Here is a 25,890-nt window from a genome sequence, read left to right as displayed (position 1 = left end):
CTCTGGTCGAACCGTTGAAGTCCAGTCAGCAGCACAGCAGGGCCTGGGGCTAAGGCAGGGTCCCAAAGGGCTCTTGCTCTATATTGATTCCTGGAAGTGGACATCAGACCTCAGCATTCCTAGGCACAGGGCAGCTCTGCACTCTGCCCCCCACCCCCAGTCCTGGCTTCACAGCTCCCCTTGACCAGGAACCCTGACCAATGGGAGTTGTGGAGCAGTGCACGAGGGCAGTGTATGGCATCACCTGGCCCATAGGGGCTGGACAGCTGATTCCTGGGAGCCACATTAAGTGCCACCAGGACCCCACCCTCTCCACTCTCCCCCCACACATCCCCCAATCCTCGCCCCAGTCTGAGGTCCCCTCCCTCTCCAAACTCCCTCCTGGAGCCTGCACCTCCATGCATACCCTGACCCAGAGCCCCCTCCTGCATCTGAAACCCCTCCAGCTTCCACTCCCAGCTGGAGCCCTCACCTCTCCACATTCCAACCCCCTGACTCAGCCCAGAGCCCCATCTTGTGCCCCAAACCCCTCCTCCCTCAATCCTCCAGATTGAAGTCCTCGGCCCCATCCTGCATCAGCCTGGACCTCCTCTTGCATTCCAAACCCCTCTCTCCCTACCTCACCCCAAAGCCTACACCCCAGCCAAAGTGCACACACCCTCCCATACTTTGAACCATTCCTCCCCAGCCCGGAACCCTCTCCCACATCCTGAATTGCTAAATTCTGTCCCCATCTGGAGCCCGCAGCCCCAGCCTAGGGCTCATACACCCCCTGCATCCCAGCCTGGGGAAAGCAAGTAGAGCTGGAAAAGAGCAAGTGGTGAAGGAACATGGGAAGGAATGAGCAGGGGGTGGGACCTTGGAGAAAGAAGGAGGCAGAGGCAGGGCCCTGGGAAGGGGGCTGGCCCGGGGTGTTTGGTTTTGTGTCATTTGAAAGTGGGCACTTCTAATCACTCTGCTGGACTTTGTTCAATTGTGACTCTCTGCAGCCTGGCCTGGACCCTTATTCCTGCCTTTTGATTCTGATCTGGTGTTACCTCGGCTCTCTGGTCTGTGAATCTGGCCTGTCTCTGACCCTGGCTCTTGTTTACAGAACATGTCCTTGGAATTCCTCTGTCTCTGGACTTGTGACTTCTCTCCTAATCGGCAGACCTCCTCCCGCTGTAGCTGCTGGAGAAAGCTGCTTATGCCCCTGTCCCTTGTACTCTGTCTTCCCATTGTTTAGTTATTTCCGTACAGATACGCCAATGCATCTCTTCCTTTTCTTTCTATTCTTGTGTGCCCTTATGTTAGATGACTGCACATGCTCTCCTCAAAGGTACTGTGTTTCCTTAAGTCATTCATCTGAGCCCCATTCTGTTTAAAAAAATAACCTGCATGTGATGCGGACAGGGGATTTAGAGAGAGCAGATATATCAGGGTCAGCAACCTTTCCAAGGCAGAGTGCCAAAATTTGACCTTTTGGCCTCCATGTACAGTCCAAGTGCCGGTGATACTTTTTAAAGTCACCAATAATCCTATTTACAACAACTTCATTAATTTAGGTGGTGGTTCATAGCACTGGTGGTTGCTCTCCCCTGATATATATTTCTTCCTGGTCCCTTTTGTTGGAATAAGAGTTCCTCTTTTCCTTCCTCCTTTGGTGCACATTGGTCTTTCTGAGGTATTCAGAATGTGACGCAAGGTTATAAAGATGAAATATACAAAAGTAACCAGGTCCATAGTGACAGCAAATGTTTTGCATGCTCCTTCATGGTGTGGATTAGTTGTTGCTTTTTATTGTAAGGGCTGGAGATGGAGGAGGGCAGGATGATGACAGAGACCAAAATAAAGATGGCGGTCACTGACTTAGCACTTCTGATGTGCTGCTTGAGAGGTGATAACAGCTTTCAGTGTGAAGTTAACAGCGTGTGTCTATATATAGGACAAGTGATAAAGAAAGTCTGATCTTATATAGATACTGTTTGACGGCCTCTGTTTTCTCATTGATTTTTGTGGAGTTAATGGTTTGCTGGAATTTACTCTCAGCGTGGTGGTCCTGTATGGGGGATAGAGTTCATTTTGCCTTCCCTGGTTACAATTTAGAGCTGCTGAAGATGGGGCTTTGTTATAGAGGACAGGAGTGCTGGCAACAGCCTGCTTTTTATTTCCTGGCCCCAGGCCCCTGATGTGGGCCAGGCTAAAAGTTTTTAATGCCCCATCTCACATGGGCAGGTCACTATGCACTGATTCTAGTGGCTATAGTTAGAGTTGTAACAGTGCTTACCTATTTTTTGTAAACAGTGATTACAAGGCTGTATGAATAGACACATTAATTGTGTATCATGAGTATCATTCCCATCAGTAAGTTGAGAGACAGCTTCACTTCCCAGTGAGGAACCTGCAGACTCCTCCTTTTCTTACGTTCACATCCAGGCTAAGACAACTAAGCAGGCTGCAGAGAAACCAACTACCACCCAGTCTGTGGGTGTGACAATTTGGGGAATTGGTCTAGATACAGCTTATTCCAATGGATGTTACAGAATGGCTGAATCACAGAATACCTAAGTGGAAGTGGAGTCAGCTATCTGTTGTCAGAGCTGTAGCATGGCTATACCAGGCCAGCTGGGAGGGTAATTCACAAACCTTCCTGGTTGCCTAGTCAGATGGATGCATCCTAGGAAAATGTGTTGGCTAATGCCTTGGGAAATCAGCTCCAACCCCTTTGTCTGCAGGAAGGAAGGTTGGAGAGAGGAAGAGTCTCAAACATAGAGCAGAGAAGCCAGGTGTTGGTAGAGGAGCCCTCGGAGAGCCAGAAAGAGTTGGGTGGAAAAGAAGAAGAAATGAAGATACTTTTTTTTTAATACAGACAGTCTGTTTAACTGTGGGACCAGCAAGAGGGAGGCTAGTGTACCTTAGAGAGAGAGAAGCTCCATGATACAGAAGAGAAATCATGATCGGGAGATGGGGCAAAGGACATAGTATCTGGGGACAGAAGGAGTGCTGCAGCCTATTAAGATTCAGGGAAGCTTTAACTATGTGGGCCAGTGGATTGGAACCAAAGGATTCTTCCCCAAGCCCAAAGAATGCTCCAGGAGAGTGAGTAAACTGTGGCAGGGGAATGAGTAGAGATGTGTTCATTATTTTTCCTAGATCCGTGGATACTCTTTACTTAGAAAGCAAGAGAGAGACTTTTTCATGAGATACTAAAACAAATTCTATTTGTCGGCTTGCCTGTGCAAACATTTAGTTCACAGAATGCTAGACTGTGAATCTACCTCATATTAACTTTTCGCACCAGGGGTCGGCATGGACTGTTTACTAGTCTTGTTCTACCCCAGTTTGAAACGGGAGTGTATAAAAGCATACCCCCGAACTGTGAGCACACATTAGCAGGATGCTAGTGGGCGGTTAGGGTAGGTCTACACAGCAAAGTTATTTCTAAATCAAAGCCAGTCTTCTGAGATAACTATCCTAGTGTCTACACAACACAGCTGCTATTTCAAAATAATTTCAAAATAGTGGTTGGTTTATTCCAAAATTGGTAAATCTCATTCTATGAGGAACAACACCTCTTTCGAAATAGCTGTTGTAAAATAAGTGCTGTTAAGACAGGGAATAGAGCCCATTTCAAAATAAGCCATAGTGCGTCCAATGGCTCTATTTTTAAATAGGCTGTATGACTACATCTGCGCTGGCCCCTCCTTTTCAAAAGGGGCATGCAAAAATGGCTGATTGAAAATGCAAATGAGGTGTTGATTTGCATACTCAGCACATTTGCATAATGGTGGCCACACACCGTTCTGGGAGTGCTGTTTTTGAAAGCCAAAAGAGCCATGTAAACAGGGTTCCTTTGAAAGGAAGCCTCGCTTTTGAAAGCACCCTTCTTCCTACTGCTTGCTTGTAAAGTAGCTTGAATGGAAAGAGGATATTCCTCTGAGGAATCCCTAAATTTTATATCAAGGCTCTGCTGCAAAAGATTGGAATTGAATACCACCTTGTGAACCTTTTATAGAGCTTGTACTGGAAGCTATTGCTCTGAAGAGCCTTGCTTCAGTCCAGTCTTCAATGCAGCCTCAAAGGAAAGATCTGGTTTGTCTCTGGTTGTCACGAAATGGGGAGTGCCCTAGTGTGAAAAAAGTCTGCCATGGAAGAGCCTAGAATGAAAACTCAGAGGTAAGAGTTGGATTCCTAATTCACTTTGGAGTTAATTAAAATTAATTAAGTTAAACCACATTCAGGCTACTTTTAATTCTGATTACTTTTAATTCTGTGTATCCATACAGGGGTTTAGTACACCTTAACAAATCTACATTACAGTCACATCTTTACTTAATCTGAATTAATTTTCTTGAGTGTCCCCACATAAACAAATCCTAAGGAAATTCCACACCCAGCTCCCACCAAGCTTCATTAGGAGTTTAGTGCCTATAGCAAAGGTTTTCTGAACATCCTTAACCTCATAATTTTCTCACTATAGGGTGCAACCTTAATCCTCTCTAAAAATAGGGGTTTGGGGGCATTGGGAGAGAGGTAGGGTTTAATATGTGGGTGAATAATGAAATATTGATTGCTCTGGTGTGCATGCTACAATTCCTGGAAAATGCCCTCATAAGCGAGGGCGTGATAGCACTCACTCAAATCAACATTCATCAGTGTGATGTTGCGCTCATAATTTAAAAAATTGCACCTCTGAGAACCCTCCAGCAGTGTTTGAATAAGAGCCATGAGCAGTCAAGGTCAAGCAGTCTGATGACTGTCAAGGATCTGTTGCTGGAGAGACAGGATAAATTGTACTGAGTAAGAGGTAGGTTAAGGTGGCACTAAAATGATAACCTCCATAGGCATGGGGTACATTTGGTTTGGAGCAGGGGTCAGCAACCAAAATAGCAAGAAGAACAATTTTTTCCACTTCGGTAGAAAACTCAATAATTCAAGAGCCATAACGCATGTGAATATGAGATCGTCCTTAATAAGTAACGTCAAACCATACTTCTTGTAACCCCTATTTTAAGAACAGTGTGCACACAATGATTTGTAATGCAACACATGTTTACTGCAGGATGTTCACAAACTTTTTACATATTCTATTCATTCACACTTCACGTGTGATTGTACAACTGTCTTTTCTGACTTTCATTCCCAAAACTTCTCTCTACCTGGAGGACACTAGGATGAGTTATCCAATGTTCCAAGATCACACATCATTTGCTATTTAGATATGAGTTGTTCAATTTTGAGGTTTGAGACGTTCATCATATATTGAAAATAATCGGGGGGGTGGTATTTTTACTTTGCAATTATAGCATTGAGCGCCACAAAGTCCTTAAAGAGCTGAATGCAGCTCCAGAGCCGAAGGTTGCAGACCCCTGGTTTGGAAAAAGTGAGCCAGTCTGCTTTTAGAAAGACAAGAAGTCTTGTAGCACCTTATAGTCTATAAGTCTATAGTCTATAAGGTGCCACAAGACTTCTTGTTTGTTGTCAAAGCTACAGATTAACACGGCTACCTCTCTGATACTTGTCAGTCTGCTTTTAGTCATACAAATATATATCCAGGTTAGTTCCATTGACCTGAGTGGTGGTCCTCAAGCTTTCACTGATGTAATAATAGCAGAATGGTGCCTAGTTTAAGGTACTGTTGAGAAGAGGCAGTCTCAGAAACTGACTGTTTCTGGGAGTAGGCAGCTGCAGGGGCTGCTGGCCTTTTTAAGGGGGGATTTGGTACAATACTGATAATAAATAGAGAGCTTGGTGGAAAGCAGGCAGAAACAAGCTGTTTGGGGATGGAGTTTATTGTTGGGGAGACGTCAGGAGAGGCAATCAGAGTATGAAAGCAAGGAGAATTGTCACAAGCCAAGACTCTCGGATGGGGGGAGGCAGGACCCAAAAGGATTCGAATCACTGTTTTATGTAAAATATAATGCAGACCAATTTTGAATTACAGGGCTATAATTCCTGCTCTGGGTTCTGCTGATTACACAGTCTACTTGAACTTCTTTCCCATGGTTTATGATGTCATCAGAACATCTTGATGGAATTATGGCCCCTAATTCACAGCTGCTTGTTATTTATTGCGTACAAACGTATTTTTTATATTTAATAGCATGCCTCGCTGAGCTATTTTTTTCTTTTCTGCCGTGGTTTTCTCAGCAGAGAAGCAGAAGAATTAAATAATCTCACACCATGCTTGGGTTTATTTGCTAACCCAAATAACAAGCTTTTATAGAGCTTTATCATACCAAGGCCACTGCTTTACAATAGCATTAAAATGAAAAACTGTCTGAGGCAGCAGAGCTAATAATTATTTAAAATAATATAAAAACAGTGAAAATAGATAATGCAAATTTAGATTTAAAACAAGTGGAAAGTAGGGACATGCCTTATGTCAAGATAAGCCCAATCCTGAAAATTTATGGAAATAGACCTCTTGAAGCCAACTAGTCATTTAAGGGATTGCAGGTTTGGATCCTTAATTTTGTTTCAGTTAGAAGGTCATGCTCTGGTGACTGTAGATGCAAATATATATTTTCTTGGCAACAGCTGCTGCTGGTCTGAAATGAAATTTACCATGATTGATAAGTGTGGCTGAGAGGTTTTTAACGGGTTTATTAACTTCTTACACATTTGTACTCTCAACTTTGCCCAGAGCCTGGAGAAAAGGACCTTTGTGCGTGGAACTCTATGAGAGTCAATGGGATGGACCCCAGGCACTTGGAGTGAGGCTTTACAATAGAATCTTTGTAAATGTTGTTCCAGGGACCCTTGTGTTTGGTGACTGCTCTCTAAATTCTTAGTGCCCATCCAAGCCATACACGGGGAAAGCAAAAATTCACCTGCATATGTTCCATGCCTGCCCTTAGGGCTAAAACCACCCTGGCTGAATCCAGTGTCAACCCTTAGAGTTTGGAGGGCCAAATAAATCCTAAAACCCTGACGTGAGGCATTTACCCTGGCTGCATTTCTCATAAATGGAAGGAGCCAAATGTGAGTTACTCATGCCTGTCTTTCAAATGCAGGCAGCTGAATGCACTATCCAAGTTCTGTAACCAGAGTGTAGCCTCCCTACCAAAGAAGGATAGGCATTGTAGACCGCCTTCCAAATGTCAGGCTGCATGCGCCTCCACTACAGGAGTTATGAAAGGGGATGCTGCACCACTCACATGGGGAGGAAATCACGCACCCCGAACTGCTGTTGCCACTGACTAACTGCCTCGGTTCTAAAGACTACAGATCCACAGCAGCCAGACCTCAGGCCCGTGAATGGATGGACATTGGGTACCCATACTTTATAATGGGCTGGACAGGAAGCCATCTGTGCAACAGACCATTGCTTGCTGCCTAGAATGCCATGCCCCGTTGTTTCACCAGCCCCAATCTTCCTACCTCACCTAATCTCATCTCCCAAATGGCTCACCCAGCTGCTTAGATTGGATCTCCTGGCTACTGACCTCTGGGAGAATGCTGGTCATTGCTCGAGGCTGCCTCTGATGTGGATTGACGTGCTGGCTATCCAATCATCTCATAAACTTGACTGTTGCTCTGGACTGCAGCCTGAGCAGTACCTGTTGAGCCTAGCCCCAGGCTCTACAATCAAGTGGACAAAGTGGCAGGTGCAGCATTGGAGCCTGAAAGTACTGTGACAGGATCAGGCCAGAGGCAGCTCTAAAAAGCAGGAACAGCCCTTGCTAATCAGGTATCTTCACAGGCAGAGTGGGAGCAGTGGGGGAGAGGTGTCTATAAATCAGTTAAGGGCCAGCTGATCCCACTTGAGGCTGCGATGGGCCTTTTAAAAAGCCTTCCCCTAGTAGGGAGGGGGAGATTGGAAGAGGAGGTTGGAGAAAAGGGAGGAGACAAGCAGACAAGGAGAGGGTTAGAGAGTAACCAAGGAGAACACCATGAGTACCAGAGACAGTGGATGAGGTGAGACATTCCTTCAGGGAATGTATGGGCTCTCTGCCCCTGGTAAACCCCAGGGCTCAGCTGGAGGCTGGGAAAGACCAGTCACTCAGCCCAGTCAGACCAGAAGGTTCCTACATGCTGCCCTTTGGGCCAACGAACCAAAGCCTGAACCCCAGTGAGGGCAAATGGGCCCCATACCACAGGACTGGGAATTGCGCAGCAGTCTGGGTCCTAGGAATGACACTGACCCTGCCACAGTACTTACTGTGTTAGACTCTTTCCCACTATTCTTTCTAATCTGTAGGGCATCATTTTTGGCTCCTTTGTGGTGCATAGTAAAAGGCCAGAAGACTTTGTTATGGTAACTTTGCATATCAAGAGATCAACCACGGTGACAGGAGTCAGATTCCTCCCTTGAATATAAGCAGGTCATCCCAGACATATGCTTACCAAACTTTTGTGTCATCATTCAGCAGCATGTATTAAATTTATACGTTGTTTTATTTTAGAGTTTACTTTAAATTTTTCCAAAAGTTGCACTTGCACATACTAACATTATTTTTATATCCCTATACCTGTGTAGCCACATTGCCTTAGTTACCCTCTTCCAGGCCTCAGAAAGATGGAGGTATATACCTATCTCTTAGAAGCAAAATGAGAATAAAATAAACCCCCCTGTAAGGGAGTGAGAGCAAGGCCTGGCAATGCAGGGGATAGCCAGTCTGTTTGCCCAATTAGCCCTGCTCCATTTCACCTGCAACCATTGTGAGACCTGGAGGTCGGACAAAAGGACTGTGTCTACACTAAGACAAAACTTTGAAATGGCCATGCTAATGCCCATATCAAAGAATACTAATGAGGTGGTGAATTGAACTGAATGCTCCCCTCAACTGAGGGGAATAAGGGGATTTAGAAATGTGCGGGGTCTTTTTGAAAAGGACCCCCATGCATCCGCGCCAAGTCGCATGCGTTCAAACGTGGTGGTTTCAAAGCACCGCGACTGGAAGTGTCCTCATGCTAATGAGGTGCTGAATATTCAATCAGCGCCTCATTAGTATTCTTCAATATGGCTATTAGCATGACCATTTCAAAGTTTTGTCTTAGTGGAGACACAGCCAAGGAGGGAAGCCAGCCCAGTTCAGGGTTGACCAGCAGAGACAGGAGCTGGCTCTGAAACCCATAGGGCCTGAGCCACAGCTGCCCCTGAGCTGGCTGCCAGAGGGTGCAGCCTCTGAACTTGCCCACTCCCCCCCTACCCCCCACGTGCAAAGAGGGAAAATCCTGAGGAAACCCTCCTCCACTGAGAAGGGGAAAACTAGGCGCTTGGGGCCACACCCCAACCTGAACTTACAGCTTCTAGTAAGTGGGCTGAAGTCCTACACCCTGCAGGATCTAGCCACTAGGCCACCCTGCTCCTAGTGGAATCCACCTACACCCCCTTCATAATAAAAAACTTATTGACACTAGAAGGTGGAGATTCCCATCTCCTTACTAACATGCAGCACACATGTCTAGCTTTCCTTGGTCACAAGAGAGCAGAATTTAAATCTGTCACTGGTTCAGCAAGAAATATTACCCATCCTGTGCCCATGAGCCATGTAATTTTACGTTAGGAAATTAAACATATTGGAGGAAAAGGAAAAATACTTTTTGTGAAAGATTCTTTTGGTTAAATGAAGTAGGATGTGCTCAGAGGCTTAGAAGGTCAGAAATAGTGCCAGTGGCAATGAATTAGTGGATCAAAGGAAGGTGGGGAAATGGTGGTACCAAATAAACCTAGTTGATTGCAAAGGTGCAGAAATACAGAAATGAACTGCTTTGATTCCATGGTTGATAGCGTCAAATAGCGTGACAGTCCCACTGCCCCATTCTCAGGGTATAAACTGTGATTTAGGAAAGTGTGCTTAACTTGAAACAAACATTTAAATTCTATTGATTTTTCTTATTCCTGGCAGGCAAAACACCTGCTAACTTCTCTTGAGCATTTTATCTGTGTAATGGCTGGGAGACTGGACCTAACATTCCAGATACTGAATACTTAGAGACTTACACAGGTCCCTATACATTACTTACATAACATATAGGCTGTGACCACACTAGTCCCCTCTTTCTGAGGGGACATGGTAATGTGGCACTTTGGCAGATGCTAAAGAGGCACTGCCATGAATATGCAGTGCCTCATTAGCATAGTGGCAGCCATGAATGCTTCAAAACTGCCGCTTTCGAAATGCATGCTGCCCCTGTGGCTGGGGGCCTTTTGAAACGACCCCCTGATTTTGAAAGCCCCTTCTTCCCTTTTGGTTTTGGGAAGAAGGGGCTTTTGAAATCAGGGGTCGTTTAAAAAAGCCCAGGCTACATGGGCAGCGTGCATTTTGAAAATGGCACTTTTGAAGCATGTGTGGCAGCCATGATGCTAATGAGGTACTGCATATTCATGGAGCACCTCATTAGCATCTGCCAAAATGCCACATTACCATGTCCTTTCCAAAAGGAGGGGCGAGTGTGGCCACAGCCACAGAGTTTGATGTGAATTGACAAAAGCAAATGAATTTTGTCTTTATTGCTAACACTTTGCTCTATACCCATTAGTTTTGTTTTTACCAGGCTGTCAGCACTAACTTTGATTTTCCTGACTTTTTTCAGTTTGTTAGACTTTTAATGCTGTTTTAACATAGGGTTCTGAAATTGAGGAGGAAAAATTATGCCATATGTCGCATAAACCTGAATGTGAAAGTTACAATAGCATGATAATGGGGCTTTCCACCTGCCAGGCTTTCCTTGTAAATGAGAATTGATTTTCTTAAGGATTCTTTACTGGGGGAAATAAATTAAATCTACATTTAGTTCTATTTGTTTAAAGACCTCTTTGTTAAAGTAAGAAAAGTGATATAGAGACACATTCTAATAAATTAGAACAGGATAAATTATACCCAGCAGCCTGCTGAATACCTCCAGTTATGAGATTCCTTATAATTGAAGAATATTGCTGAGGCCTTCCAGGAAAGGGGCCTGCAGATGTCTCTGAAACACTTTGATTAACTATGGTTTATTTTACCTGTGATTGTACAGATGATATCTGCTTCCTCTTTTTTCACCTTCCTTTATTTAACTTTTAACTAGGTATGTCTTCTAGAATCTGGAAAGGACTCTGAGTTAGAGACACCGTCAAGTAGATTGTAGATGGGGCTTCCACATTAGATTTTTAACCTGGGATAATCTACTTCAAAATTATCCATGATTCCTGATCAATCACTACAATCCAGAGAATATTTTTTAAAAAGCTAATATTTATTTAGGATGGAGTTGAAAAGCCTGCTGCATTCTGTTGGTCTCATTTACTATTGCAATGAGCAAAAAAAAAAAAAGCACGCTAACATCAATCAGTAAAACAAATTCATTAGGAAAAAAGGTCTTATTATGGCCAGGTTCTTATCTGGTTCAAAATGACCGTTGTAAAAGTCTATGGACTTCATTGGAGCTATGAAAACAGATGAATGGAGGACCTGGTCCATTTCTGTTTGGCATAGGAAAAATCACGATCACAGAAGTGGAAAACCAAGGAGGTCAATATTGTCTAGCAGTATTATCAGCACTTTCACTGCTGACTGGGTTTGTAGAAGACATTTAGGAATAAATTAGAGCTAAATAACAGCAGAGGACTCTGGGAGCCAGGACTGGTGGCTGTAAACGAACTTTATGGGACCACAGGTAACTTGGCCACACCCTGATACATAGACATCCAGCTAACTAAAATCATGCCAGACCACTGATGTTGCCAGACAACGCAGTGCCAGACTTCAGAGGTTTAACCTGTATTAAGAGATGAAAAAAAGTTCAAACAGTGTCTCTTTCACAAAGAACGACCACTGTAATGTATTTGTGTGTTTCTGTATGTCGATCTACTGAAAAACAAAGCAAGCAATCCTGGTGCACCTCAAAGACTAACAATATTATTTAGTAGGTAATGAGCTTTCATGCGAAAGACTCACTTCTTCAGCTTCTGGAGCAGAACTGAGAGGAAAAACTGAGGAATCAGCTAAATATAAAAACTAAGTATGTGGGAAGAGGAAAGAGAGGGGGAGAGAGAGAGAGAAACTGCTGGAAAGTAGAAATTAAGTTAGATGTCTGCCATTTTTTTTTTCAATGTTCCAGCTGAGTACAGGTTGAATCTCTCTAGTCCAGCTCTCGGGGCCTGATCAGTGCAGGACCAGAGAATTTGCTAAACCAAGAAGGTCAGTATTGACCAGCAGCATTTAATTTATACATTTAGCTTTTCTCTCAGAATCTGAAGAAATGGGTCTTTCCCATGAAAGTTTATTACCTAATAAGTAATATTGTTGGTCTTGAAGGAGCTACAGGACTGCTTGCTTTGTTCTGCGAAGGTACAGACTAAGACGGCTGCCCCTCTGATTCTTTCTTCTGGTGTGCATTGTTAAGATATGATAGTGTAAATATGGCTGAACCAAAGTTACAGTATAACTCACTGGTCAGTGTGTATTATGTGCCTTTTCTGTCCCCAGTCAACAAAAGAGAGGGGTCTATTACAGCACTCCACCTGGGAGCCTGTGTCCTTATTTCCAGCTGCAGCAGTTTATGCAAATAGCTCTAGAGATCCCTGCTTCAGTCCCTGATATTGTCCAGTATGATAGTCATTGAACAGAGGCTCATCTGGGATTTCTCTGCTGTGGCACTCAGATCCTCCAAATGGACTCCCTCTGTCTAAGAGAACTGTGTAATCAATCCCCTGTTCAGTGTATGCTGTGTCCTCCTCCCCCTCACTGTGCCTGCTGCACAGAGTTTTAGAATACACTAATCTAGCCTGAGGAGCCTGGATTTTTATCTCCAGCTCTGAAGACTCATGCACTTGGCTTTGAATGCTGCGAGTTCAAGCCATGGTTTGTTGGCCTGTATCAGAGAGAGGCAAAATACAGCCCATGGGCTGGATATCGTCAGCTAAACTGCTGGATCTGGACTGTCTCACTTGGACCCTCAGGCACAGAGCAGCCCCATGCTGCTTTAAGCAGCTTCCTGCCCCATGTAGCAATCTGCTCTGGCCCCTATGGGGGGAGGGGAAGAGGAGGCGCTGCATGCTGCCCCTATCACCTAACAAAGTCTCTCATCTCTGATTGGCTGATTTATGGCCAATAGGAGCTGAGAAATTTTCCTGGGGGTGGGAAGGAGCACTGTGTGAAACATGTCCCTCCCACCAGCATCTAGAGTAGAGAGCTACCTGGAACAGGCAGCAGTTTTGATCTGTCTGGAGCTGCAGCAGTCAGGAAGCCTGTCTCAGGGTCCTGCAGGGCTGCTGGCCAGGAGCCACCTAGGTGTAAGTGCCTCCCAGACAGACCCAGCCTCTGGTACCCAAACTCCTCTCTCCTCACAACTTCCCACCCCCAGGTCACCACTCAACCCCGCTGCATCCCGTCTTACACTCCTCCCTGAGGCCAGAATCATCTCCTGCACCCATACCCTCTTCCAGACCCTGCCTCCCAAGCCCCTGCCCCAGATCACAACCCCCTCCTTCATCCATACTTCCTGTCGTACCCTACACCTTATCTGGCAACCCAATCTACTACACCGAGCTCCCTTCTGCACCTAACCTCCATCCCAGGCCCTGCACCTCCTCCATAGAAAAGTGTTGTCCTTGAACACTTGCCAATTCCCGGAGTGCCCTCCCCATCAAAAATTATTACCCACCCCTAGCATAGACCATGACTGTAGCATCAGCCTACCTCTCAACCTCCCAGTTTGAAAGCAGTGTGTGACAAGGCCTTTAAAATTAGAGACATGAAAAATTGACTTATGGGGGAAACTCTCTGGGTTTCATTTGTCTGGTGTAAGTAGCTCTTTTTGTAATCTTAGTTTCATGATTCTTTCCAAAGAAAATAATTTTCAACACTACAAGTGAGGGGGATACAAACTGTGTGGAATGCGAAAAAGTCAGGGGCTAAAATTGAGTGACATTCCTCGAAATAAGACACAAGAGGTGTGAGTCTTAATATTTCATCACTAATTAACTGCTTTGAAAGAGATATTAGTTATTTCATTTTATGTGAAATAGATGCCTCCACTACGGGAGGTAGTGAAAAAATTCAGCCATAATAAGTTTGCACCTTCAAAAACTGTTGCCTATGTTTAGAGCTCAATCTAGAGCTCTGTCACTTTGATAAATAATTGGCTTTCACTGTCTGCAGTTGTTTAAAATTCAGGAAGGAAACTCTGAAAAACTAACTGCTGAGGACTGAAAGCATGCCATGAGAAATGTAATTATTGGGAAAGATAATTTTTACAAATTAAGTAACTGCGATGCTCCATCACATAACAATCAGGTGTGGAAACATCTTCAATATGCTTCACATAATCTGACATTTTTTGTACATTTGCAGCCATATGAACATGCACTATAGCACATCAGGAATGGTATTAGTGTCTTAATTTCTGTACCGCCTGCTCTATTAAGTAATGGCTCATAAGAACAAAATAAATCTAGAACTTGCATAAATGTGATCAGGTTGGAATAATAATTGTATGTAGGCTCAAACTCAGAATTTAGTCATGCCACAAGTAGACAGCTGCATGTTCCTGCTCTTATTAAAGTCATTGAGGATTTCTTCTCTTGAGATCTGTAGGAGCAAAATTGGGTCCTAGGTGTGGAGAAGGGAGAAAGGAATTGTTTCCTGCAGAATGCAAACAGGGTTGTTAGCTATTCCTTGAAGACTTTGCTAGTCCAGTGGCTGGAATAGGCCAGTTATTCAGCCCTTGCCTCCCACTGTGGGATAGAACTGGATGATCAGCTTCCCCCATCTGCGCACATGAGTGTTCACTCTCCCCTTACTAAGCTCCAGTGTATCACCTTTGTACTTCCCACTGCACAACAGAACCCACTGGGTTTCACTGTGTGGAAACTATCCAGTTGTGGCAGTGAAGGCTAGATTTCTTCCAGAGTGCTTTTTCACCCAAGGATCGTAGTAGGCCTTCCAGATGACGATAGGCCTGAGGCCATGAACATGTACTCTTGGGTATAATGGTTACCATTATGTGTGGTTTCCTTGACATGACTGTAGAGACTATTCACGGTAGAAAAAAAACTCAGGTTAGTGAGTGTTTCTTTGCAGGTGGCACCTCTGTGCCTAGTCCTGCAGCCATTGACGCTGAAAAGAGTTATGACAGCACAAAGACTGCAAGAGTGGGACCACTAACTGTGATGATAGGGCTTGACATACATGGTTACTCTGATTTTACAACTGGATAAACTGAGACCCAGAGGAGTGACTTCAGATCTCTTAGCAAGCTTGCTGCAGATTTGGAACTAGAACCGAGGAGTCCTGACTCCCTCTCCCCTGCTCTTGTTACGGGACCCCTCCCAATCCTACTGTCTGAAGAAATGTATCCTGAAGGAATAGGTCATCTCAGAGAAACTTCACCAATGTGGGTTTTTTTTAAACTATCAGTTGAAAATATGTGCAGTAAAACTATTGCCCCTTAATAAATAAGCTTGAGAAATTTCACTAAAGCTAATTGTGCAATGGATGAGAATTCTTGTAGAATAATTAATATTTAGACAGTTTGAATTAGTTCAATGAATTAATTCAACATATCATATTAAAAATGCATGCAGCAGCTTTGGTACCTTTTGACAGAAAAGAAGCTTAAGAGAGACAGTAGCACTTCACATTTCTCACACAGACTTCAGACTCTTCCAATTTGCGCTGGTGCTTTTCCAGCAAGAGAAGCCCAGTCAGTGAGCTGTTCCTGTGAATGGTGTAATTCAGTGATAAGCAGCCAAGGCTAGTGAGTGAGCCACATGAGTAGCCCTCCTTTATTTCAATGGGTTGCAAGATTGAAATCGAGCATGTGCACTAACCAAGACCCCAAGAATAAGATGAAATATGTTGCACATGATTCTCCTTCTGTGTCATGCCTTTTCAACGTAAAGTTATCCATTATTAGGGGCAAATTAAATTACCAGCAGAAGTAACATAAGAGCTACGTCTACACGTGAAGCCTACATCGAAGTAGCTTATTTCGATGTAGTGACATCGAAATAGGCTATTTCGATGAATAATGTCTACACATCCTCCAGAGCTGGCAACATCGACGTTCAACATCGACGTTGCGCAGCACCACATCGAAATAGGCACTGCGAGGGAACGTCTACATGCCAAAGTAGCACACATCGAAATAAGGGTTCCAGGCACAGCTGCAGACAGGGTCACAGGGCGGACTCAACAGCAAGCCGCTCCCTTAAAGGGCCCCTCCCAGACACAGTTGCATTAAACAACACAAGATCCACAGAGCCGACAACTGGTTGCAGACCCTGTGCATGCAGCATGGATCCCCATCTGTGGCAGCAGCAGCCTGAAGCCCTGGGCTAAGGGCTGCTGCACACGGTGACCATAGAGCCCCGCAGGGGCTGGAGAGAGCGTCTCTCAACCCCTCAGCTGATGGCCACCATGGCGGACCCCACTATTTCGATGTTGCGGGACGCGGATCATCTACACGTGCCCTACTTCGACGTTCAACTTCGAAGTAGGGCGCTATTCCCTTCCCCTCATGGGGTTAGCGGCTTCGACGTCTCGCCGCCTAACGTCGATGTTAACATCTAAATAGCGCCCAACATGTGTAGCCGTGACAGGCGCTATTTCGAAGTTAGTGCCGCTACTTCGAAGTAGCGTGCACATGTAGACACGGCTAAAGAAGCGGAGGGAGCCCACAGCTCTCACAATGTTGTGTGCAACCAGCATGCACATCACACATGCTATTGCTATACATGTGTGTCATAGACTCATAGGAGATCAGGGTTGGAAGAGATCTCAAAGTCATCTAGTCCAATCCCCTCCTCAAAGCAGAACCAACCCCAACTAAATCATTCCAGCCAGGGCTTTGCCAGGCCTTGCCTTAAAAACCTCTGAGGATGGAGATTCCACCATCTCCCTAGGCAACCCATTCCAGTGCTTCACCACCCTCCCAGTGAAATAGTTTTTCCTAATATCCAATCTAACCCTCCCCCACCTCAGCTTGAGACCATTGTCCTATCATGTGCCATCACTGACAATAGCTTGGCTCCATCCTCTTGAAGCTCCCTTCAGATGCTTGACGGCTGGTATCAACCTCTCTCCCTCCCTTTTTTCTCTTTTGAAGACTACATAAGATGAGTTCCCTCAGCCTGACTTCATAAGTCATGTGCCCCAGTCCCCTAATCATTTTCAATATCCTCCGCTGGACTTTCTCCAACTGTCCACATCCTTTCTTGTGTGGCGGTACCAAAACAAGACTTAATACTCCAGATGTGGTCTTACCAGTGCCAAATAGAGGGGAATAATCACATCCCTCAATCTACTGGCAATGTGGACAGAAAGCTGGTTAGATCATCTGGCGCAATGAGTAGCGATTGATGGCTTGATATCTTGTAGGCAAGGCATACTTCTTTAACTTGCCAGCAAGAATAATCTGGGAGACTGTATCAAAAGCTTTCCTGAAGTCAGGGTATATCACATCTTTCCTCTTATTTATAGAGCCAGTTATATCACGATATAAAGCAACCAAGTTGGTCAGGTATGACTTGCTCTTTGTGAATCCATGCTGACTGGTCCTGACCACCTTTCTCACCTCCAAGAATTTCAAAATTTGATTCCTTAAAGATCTGCTCCATGATTTTTCCAGGGACTGAAGTGAGGCTGATTCATCTGTAGTTCCCCAGATCCTCCTCCTTCCTCTTTTTGAAGAAGAGCACTACATTTGCACTCTGTCATGAAGCCACTGAGAGCTCCATGCCAGTCCCAAGCCTGGATAAAGGAGGAGGGTTGGTCAGATGTGTGTCAATGCGCTGACTGTCAAACAACAATACGAATGAAATCTGATGCCAGTAAAACTAAATGTTAAAAAACGCCAGCTCGGATGTCGCCAGGATAAACAAGGTTTGGGATACCAGTCAAATGATCAGGGTTGGGTCGATAAGTTGGCTACCAAAAGAAAATTACAGCTAACACATATGCTATCCATTGGAACATGGAACGTCCGAACACTGTGGGCAACTGGAAAATTAGAGCTGCTTAGGAAGGAGAAGGAGAGATACTGATGTGATATACTTGGACTGGCAGACATGCGCTGGACAGGATCGGGAGAGATGTGCGGTAGTGAAGTCATTTGGTCAGGAAACAAAACGAAGCATGAAGCAGGAGTTGCATTCCTTCCTAACAAAACAGCTAGAAGATCATTATTAGGAAACAAACCAGTGAGTGCAAGAATGATGGTTGCGCAATTCAAAGTAAAACCATTCAACATCTCAGTCATTCAGGTGTATGCACCCACGTTGGACAGTACGGAGGAAGAGATTGAGCTATTCTATAAAGACTTGACAAAGACGGTGGAGGAGATACCGAAGAAAGATGTGTTGATCATTGGAGGAGATTGGAATGCGAAGGTTGAAACAGATAGTGAAGGTGGGGAGAGTCATGGGAAGGTTTGGATATGGAGAAAGAAACGAATGTGGTGAGAAACTGCTAGAGTTTGCTACAGAGCATGAGACAATGATCTGCAACACAAGATTCCAACAAAAGGAAGGTAGGAAGTGGACATGGCGATCGAGTGACAGGAAGTCCAAGAACATGATAGATATGATTTTGATAAAAAGAAGATGGATAACATCAGTACAGCAGTGCCAAACTTTTCAAGGAGCAGATATAGACTCAGACCACAGTCTAATGATCACAAACATCAAGATAAAACTCAAAAGAAAATGTAAGACACCGTTTAAGAAAAGAAGAGATGTGGCGAGGCTATGTAAGGAAGAAACAGGGAATGCACACAGAACAGCACTCAAAGAGAAGATTAAGAATATTGCCACAGGGAAAGACCTAGATAAGAGAGTCGCAGCGATAGCCATCGCTATAGAAGAGGCAATTGAGCAGACTGTTCCAGAAGAAGAAAAGATCAATAAGAAGTGTATTACCCCGAAGACACTGAAGTTGGTTCAAGAGAAGAGAGCATTGAAGAGCAGAAGAGATGTTTCTGAGATGGCAGAACAGCAATACAGGAGGAAATGCAATGAGGTAAGGAAAGCAGCCAGAAAGGATAAGGAGAAATGTTTAGAAGAGCGATGTGAAGATATTGAGAGGTATTACGGCAAATATAAGACCAAGGAGGTGTATAAAACACTTAGGAATACTAATAGGAAATGGCAACCAAAGCCGACGGCGATCAAAGCTGAGAACGAAGAAGTGCTCATGAACAGGGAGAAGATTGTGCAGCAATGGACAAGATATTGCACCAATCTATACAAAGCAGAGTTGGACCCGAGTGTCTCAGAGAGACTGATTGAAGAATTGAAAGAGAGATCTCCACTGAGCATCAAGAGCGAGACCGATATTTCGAAGGAGGAAGTAGAAGAAGCAGTGAAATGACTAAAGAACAAGAGCCATGGAAATGATAAGATCATGGGAGAGATGATCAAATACGGCGGAGAAAGCATGATTCAGGAAATACACCGACTATGTAGTATAGCATGGAAAGAAGGGAAGGCGCGTAAGGAATGGACAAGATCTGCGCTACTGAAAATACCCAAGAAAGGAAGTACATTGGAGTGCAAGAACTACAGAACGATTGCCCTAATGAGTCATCTAGGTAAGGTGCTGATGATGATACTGACTGAGATTAAGATTGCAGGTAGAAGAACATATAGCAGACGAGCAAGCAGGGTTCAGAAAAGATAGAAGTACCGTACAGCAGATATTGGCACTAGGACTGATAGCGGAGAATGACGGAAGAACGAAAATGTATACACTTGCTTTTTGATTTCAAAAGGCATTTGACAGTATAGATCAGAAAGTGACTTGGGCAGTGTTGAAGTCATACGGAGTGGATAGCAGACTTGTTGAAGGATATTAATGATAATGTGGAGGCAGCAGTGAGAACATGTGGGGAGTTGGGAAGTAGGTTTAAAACAAGTGGAGGTAGGAGACAAGGAGATCCAATATCGCCAAGTATCATCATCGCACATCTGGAGAGAGCAATGGACAAGATCAAGGAAGAGGTAGAAGGGATATCTCTGCATGGGAAAAGAATTAACAACTTGAGGTTTGCGGATGATATAGTTATCATTGAGGAAGATGAGGAGAAGCTAGCGAAAACGGTGCGGGTGTTAAACGAAGAAGGGAAGCGGTATGGACTGATTATGAATATCGATAAAACAAAAACTGCGGTATTTGGAGATAAGGAAATAGGAAGAAAAATCAGTGTCGATGGTACTGAACTAGAAAATGTAGAGAAGGTCACATATCTGGAGAGCAACATAACATATGATCTAGACTGTAAGAAGGAAATAGTGACTAGCGAAAACAAGAGCGAGTTTGATTGGTAAGATCTGGAAAAGCAAAGCAATTAGCTTAAGAACAAAGCTGGGCATCTTGAAATTGTGTGTATTCAGCCGCATGTTGTATGGATGTGAGACATGGGTGATAACGAAAGATTCGAAAAGAAGAATATTGGCGTTCGAAAGGAGTTGTTATAGAAAGATTCTGAGAATAGGATGGATGCAGAAGGTCACCAGTGAGGAATTATGTAGGAAGATACAGCCAAAAAAAAAAAAAAACTGCTGCAGAAGGTTATAAAATGGAAGCTACAACTATTTGGACACATTTGCAGAATGAATGATGAATGAAAAACCAAGACTATAGTATTTGGCATAATGGATAGTTCGAATAGGAGAGGCAGACCCCACAGAGAATGGATAGATGATGTAGTAGATTGGTGCAGAGCTAGTTTACAGAAACTTAAGCCACTCTGCACTGGATAGGGAAAGATGGAAGGAAATGGTGAGAGAGGCATCAGACACCAACAGGCGCTGAGCCCATGGTTATTGATGACGATGACTATATTTGCCTTTCTTCCAATTGTCTGGAACTTCCCCGGTCAACAAGAATTTTCAAAGTTGACAGCCAGTGGCTCTGAAATCACATCTGTGAACTCTCGCAGCTCCCTCAGATGAAATAGATCCAGTTCCATGGACTTGTATATGACCAACTTTTCCAAATGGTGCTGGAGGCTGCTCAACTCCTCCCCATGAAGTGCTACCCATTGCAGCAGGCTGGGAGTTGACTTTGTTAAGACCAAGGCAAAAAAAGAATTGAGTACTTCATTTTTTTCCACACCAGTTTGTCTTGCCTGTTCACTTTCCCCGATTTTCTCGCTCTAATCTGTTTTGAAATTCTTTATGCGCCAGGACACAAGTCTTTCTTACAACCTATTCTGACTCTTGTTGCTACACTGCGGAAGGCCGTAGGTAACAGCCCTGTCCTTTCCTGTTGACAACCTCCTAAACTACGAAAGATTCTCACCAGCAATCACAGGATAAACTACAATAATACTAACCCTGGAACTTCTTGCAACAAACCCCGCTTCCAACTTTGTGCACGTATTCTGGGGATACCATCATTGGACCTAAACATGTTAGTTACAGGATCGAAGGCACATTCTTGTGCACTTCCAGCAACATTATATATGCTATTGTGTGCCAACAATGCCCTGCCACTATGTAGATTGGACAGACTGGGCAAAACCTTTTGCCAAAGAATAAATGGACACAGAGCACACTTCAAGAAACTGAATCCACATAAGCTGATCAGTGAACACTTCAATGGAGCAGGCCATTCTGTTAAAGACCTGAGAATTTGTGTCCTGGAACAAAAAGAATTTAACAGCAGATTAGAGTGAGAAATTTGTTAGTTGGAATTCATATGCAAATTTGACATATTAACAGGTATGAACAGAGACATCAATTACCTCACGTATTACAAGGACTGCTTCCCTTCCTTTTTAATTATCCGAGGCAGGACAATTAGCATTCCCCCCACCCTCATCCCCCTCCTGTGTATTTGATTTGTCAGTTTTGATTACAATTTTTTGATCCTCTGTACTTGTAAATGTCAGTCTGTCTTGGAAAGGAGATTGATCTGATGAAGGTGGGTCTGTCGCACAAAAGCTCATCACCGAATAAATCATTTTTTTAGTCTTTAAAGTGCTACATTTCTGCTGGGGTTTTTTTTTGGGGGGTGGGGGGGAGCAGGTGGTGGTATATGAGTTATCATCTTTCTTCTTCTGGAGATCAGATGCTTCCAGTTTTATTCCCCACTCTGCACTGCCATCTGTGATTCTTCAGCATGCTGTGCCTACACTACTAAACCCAGATTTCTATCCAGAAGGACTTCAGTTTTCTCTGATGCAATGCAGGGCAGATACCTGGGCCTCTAGTCCTTTAACTTTCTCTTCCACTGTTGAGACTAGCTTGCATTTTGTACAGTCACTTCATTTTGCCGGGGGTTCTCAACCCTCCTCTATAGCCCTTGCCCTCACTCCACTGCTTTCCTCAAACCACCACCTATCCTCTTCCTTGCCTCCTCTCCCAAGTGCACCCCATCATTTCCCCCACCCACAGCACTTCTGAAGTGCAGTGAATCAGCTGATTCCCATCCCAGCCACTCTCCTCCCTCCCAGAACTTGAATGCCACTAATCAGCTGACTCGTGGCTTTCAAACTGGGGTGGGGAGGGGAAGGAGCAGGAATGGGGCAGGAATCAGCTGGTTCACAGCATTCTAGAAGTGCTGGGAGGTGGGAGGAGGAGGAAAAGGTAAGTGCAGGGCCCTCAGTACTAGAGTCACGGAGGGAGGTGGCACAAGGGGAGTGCACAGAAAACACCAATAGCCCACATGCCATTTGCCCACTGCTAGTGTAACTTCTGGTAGGGAGTGAGCCACAATGAGGTGCTGGCTCTGTTATGAAATGAATGAGTTTTGAAGGGTCTGAAATGACTCCAGGACCATGTCTGGCCGTGTATGCTTAGCCCTTTATGTATGACGCATTTACCTTTTGTATCGAGTGGTACACTTGTACGTGGTACATTCATGTTTAAAAAGAATTTGTGGGATAAATGTTGACCCTCACTTACCCCATGTAACCCTGCCCTTATGTAGGTACTGGGAATGGAAGAATTTGGACCTGTGCTTGCATAAGCATCCAAACAGAATCTGTTTTGTACAAAAAATGAAACAAAGCAGGAAAAGCAGGAATTTTTTTTTCTGTCAACATGACTTCATATCACTGGCAACATCAGAGAAGCAATATGCATATTTATCCTCTCCTAAGCTTGGGCACAGCTGTCTTGCAAAATGTATCAGTGAAACAGACAATGGCACAACAACAAACCTTTGAAACAAAACTTTAAACAGAAGCAACCTTAATTATATTTCTTACAAATGAACATATTGAAAGTTGGGCAGAAGCCCAGGATATCCAGGATTAAGCATTCTCACTCCCAGAAGGTGTAGATATTGCTTTGGTTGAATTTAATATTGTGTGATTATTAGAATGTGATTCTACATGATATTATGAGCCTTTATGTACTGCAATACCCAGAAGCACAATGGTCTCAAGATAAAAGAAGATAAGATCCTTAACAAGAGGCTTTCAAGATGTTTCAGAATGGTGTTAAAAAAATCTACTTTCATCCAAGAAACAATTAACTTGGTTGGTAATATTGGATATCAAATACTTGTTTCTGACTAAAGCTTTTTTTTCCTCCTCATCTATTTCTCCTAGTTGAGCATGTAGTAAAAACATAACCCTGTATAACAGAACATCACTAGTACTTGCTAATGATTGAGACACCCATGGTGACAAAGGATGTTGTGAAGACTAAGACTATAAGAGGGTTCACAAAAGAGCTAGATAAATTCAGAACAAAAAAGCAGTCCAGTAGCACTTTCAAGACTAACAAAATTTATTAGGTGACGAGCTTTCGTGGGACAGACCCACTTCTTCAGATCATAGCCATACCAGAACAGACTCAATATTCAAGGCACAGAGAACCAAAAATAGTAACCAAGGTTGACAAATCAGAAAAATATTATCAAGGTGAGCAAATCAGAGGGTAGAGGAGCAGAACTACTGGGAACTTCTGCCCCTCTACTCTCTGATTTGCTCACCTTGATAAATTTTTTCTGATTTGTCAACCTTGACTCCTATAAGGCAATCTGGGCTCTTCTCTCCCTTGTGCACTCTGGTAGATAAGTTGACCTTGTATAATATTCCTTCCCACAATATAGCTGCCACCAGCCCCACCAATCCACGCATAATAGGAAGCACATGGGAAAAGGGATTGGCCTGGAGAAGGCAGAAGGGGACAGAGTCACACAGGTGCAGCTATTAGTGGAGGAACCTATATTATCAGGGCACCTATTTAAGACAGCTTTGCTGCCTGCCACTAGTAGGGGAGGGAGAAAAAAGGGCAGTTGAATGCTGCATGCGAGTGGCTTAACAGCTGAGTTTGAGCCTTTATAACTCTGATTCTCAGTTTATTTCCCCCATTGGACCTAGGTCACCAAGTCTGCCTCACAGAGAAGAGGAGGATGTGTTAAACTTTTGAATTTAAGGGTATCTTGGATATTTTAAAGGTAAATTCTCCCCTTCCATGTGGTTTTAAATGGGAATAGAAATACGCAGCCCTCTGGCCACACTGCAAGATCAGGGACGTAGAGCCCTATATGGATGCAAAATTTATGCCTGCATTCAGCCTGTGATCTGCAAAATTATCTGCAGAAAAGCAGCAAAAATCTGTGGATTTGCAGGGCTCTACAGGTGAGAGGGCCTGTAGGGAGAAAGCTGTTTAAACTCAGGGGTTTTTTTAAAGTGTAATAGTCAATAACTTAATTTAAAACCAATCTGAAAAATGAACAATGAAATATCTTAGCAATCTCTCCGGCCTGAAAAACCTTATTTTGACTCTCTGAATTTCTGAGGTTAAATCAGACTTTTAAAAGTCTAGGGTTTCTGGTTTGGTTTTTGTGTTGCTAAGGTGTTTGAAATTGTTAAATTTCTGAATTAAAAGCTAGTGTCTGAAATGTCTGCAAGTGCGTCCATAGGGAAATAATGTACAATACCTAGCGGGGGTTTGAGGGATATGTTTATGGTTTTTGGTTTTGGGGTTTTTTTAAAACAAGACTATCTGGCAGTGCAACAGTGGGAGCCTCTATTACAAACACAGTCTGAAAGAACTTTGTTTCTCACCAGTAGTTACATGCGCACAGACAATCTCTGCTCTACATTAGTTTCATGTATTAGTGTATGTGCACACGATAGCAGCAGTACCCTCCGTTGGATGGAATATCAGACCTGCACAAAATGCATTCTGTAGGTTCTTTCTCCTTCATTCTGTCCTGACCGGGCCTGGGGTTGTTTCACACTGATGAAGCCTAGCACTGGAAATGACTCACAGCAGACTGCTTATTTCAGGCCAGATTCTGATCTTAGGTACACCTGTGCGAATATGGAGCAGCTACATTGAAGCCAGTGAAATAACTCTGGATTTATACTTGTGTAAATATGGTGTGAAAATTTGGCTCTTGTCCCTGAGGCTCCTGTTTTGTCAACAGGACTCTATTCCTTTTTTCCAGCAGAGAGATTTGCCTCCCAGGGCTGCTTTTAGACCTTTGCAATGGCAAGAATATTAAACTCTCTTCAGGTGTCATCAGGGAGGAGAAGGTGTTAATCAGTCTGGCATATGGGGGTTCTTGATCTTAACTGTTTTAAAAAGACTTGTTTCTTTTAAAGCCTTTAACATCTGCCAGCTCATGGAGTAAAAGGCATTAAAAATCCAAATCATGATGCCTTTCCTGCAAAGACATATGCCTGGTTTTAGTGCTGCGCACTCTGAGCAGCTCAGTGACTTCACTGGGATTGTACATGGTGTGTAAAGTTAAACATTTGCCTAAGTCTTTGCAGGATCAAAGCTGAAAATGTTAATTGTGTTTTAGTATTTTCCTAACTATAATTGTGTCTGTCCCCAGGTGACTGTCTGGAGAAGGTGTTTCATCTCAATTAGAGCTGCAGAGTGAGAGATTTAGCTTCTACTTTAATCAGATGCTCTCTGTAAACTCAGCCCTGGTGAAGTTCATTTGCACAGGGCAGCTGCCAACACTTCTCCTTCCTGTTTCTGGCTCTTTTTTTGCGCCATGACAGAAT

Source organism: Carettochelys insculpta, chromosome 16 (assembly GCF_033958435.1).
Source record: "Carettochelys insculpta isolate YL-2023 chromosome 16, ASM3395843v1, whole genome shotgun sequence".
In the NCBI taxonomy this organism is placed as follows: domain Eukaryota; kingdom Metazoa; phylum Chordata; order Testudines; family Carettochelyidae; genus Carettochelys; species Carettochelys insculpta.
The sequence above is the reverse complement of the archived record's forward strand: the minus strand, read 5'-3'. Positions refer to the sequence as shown.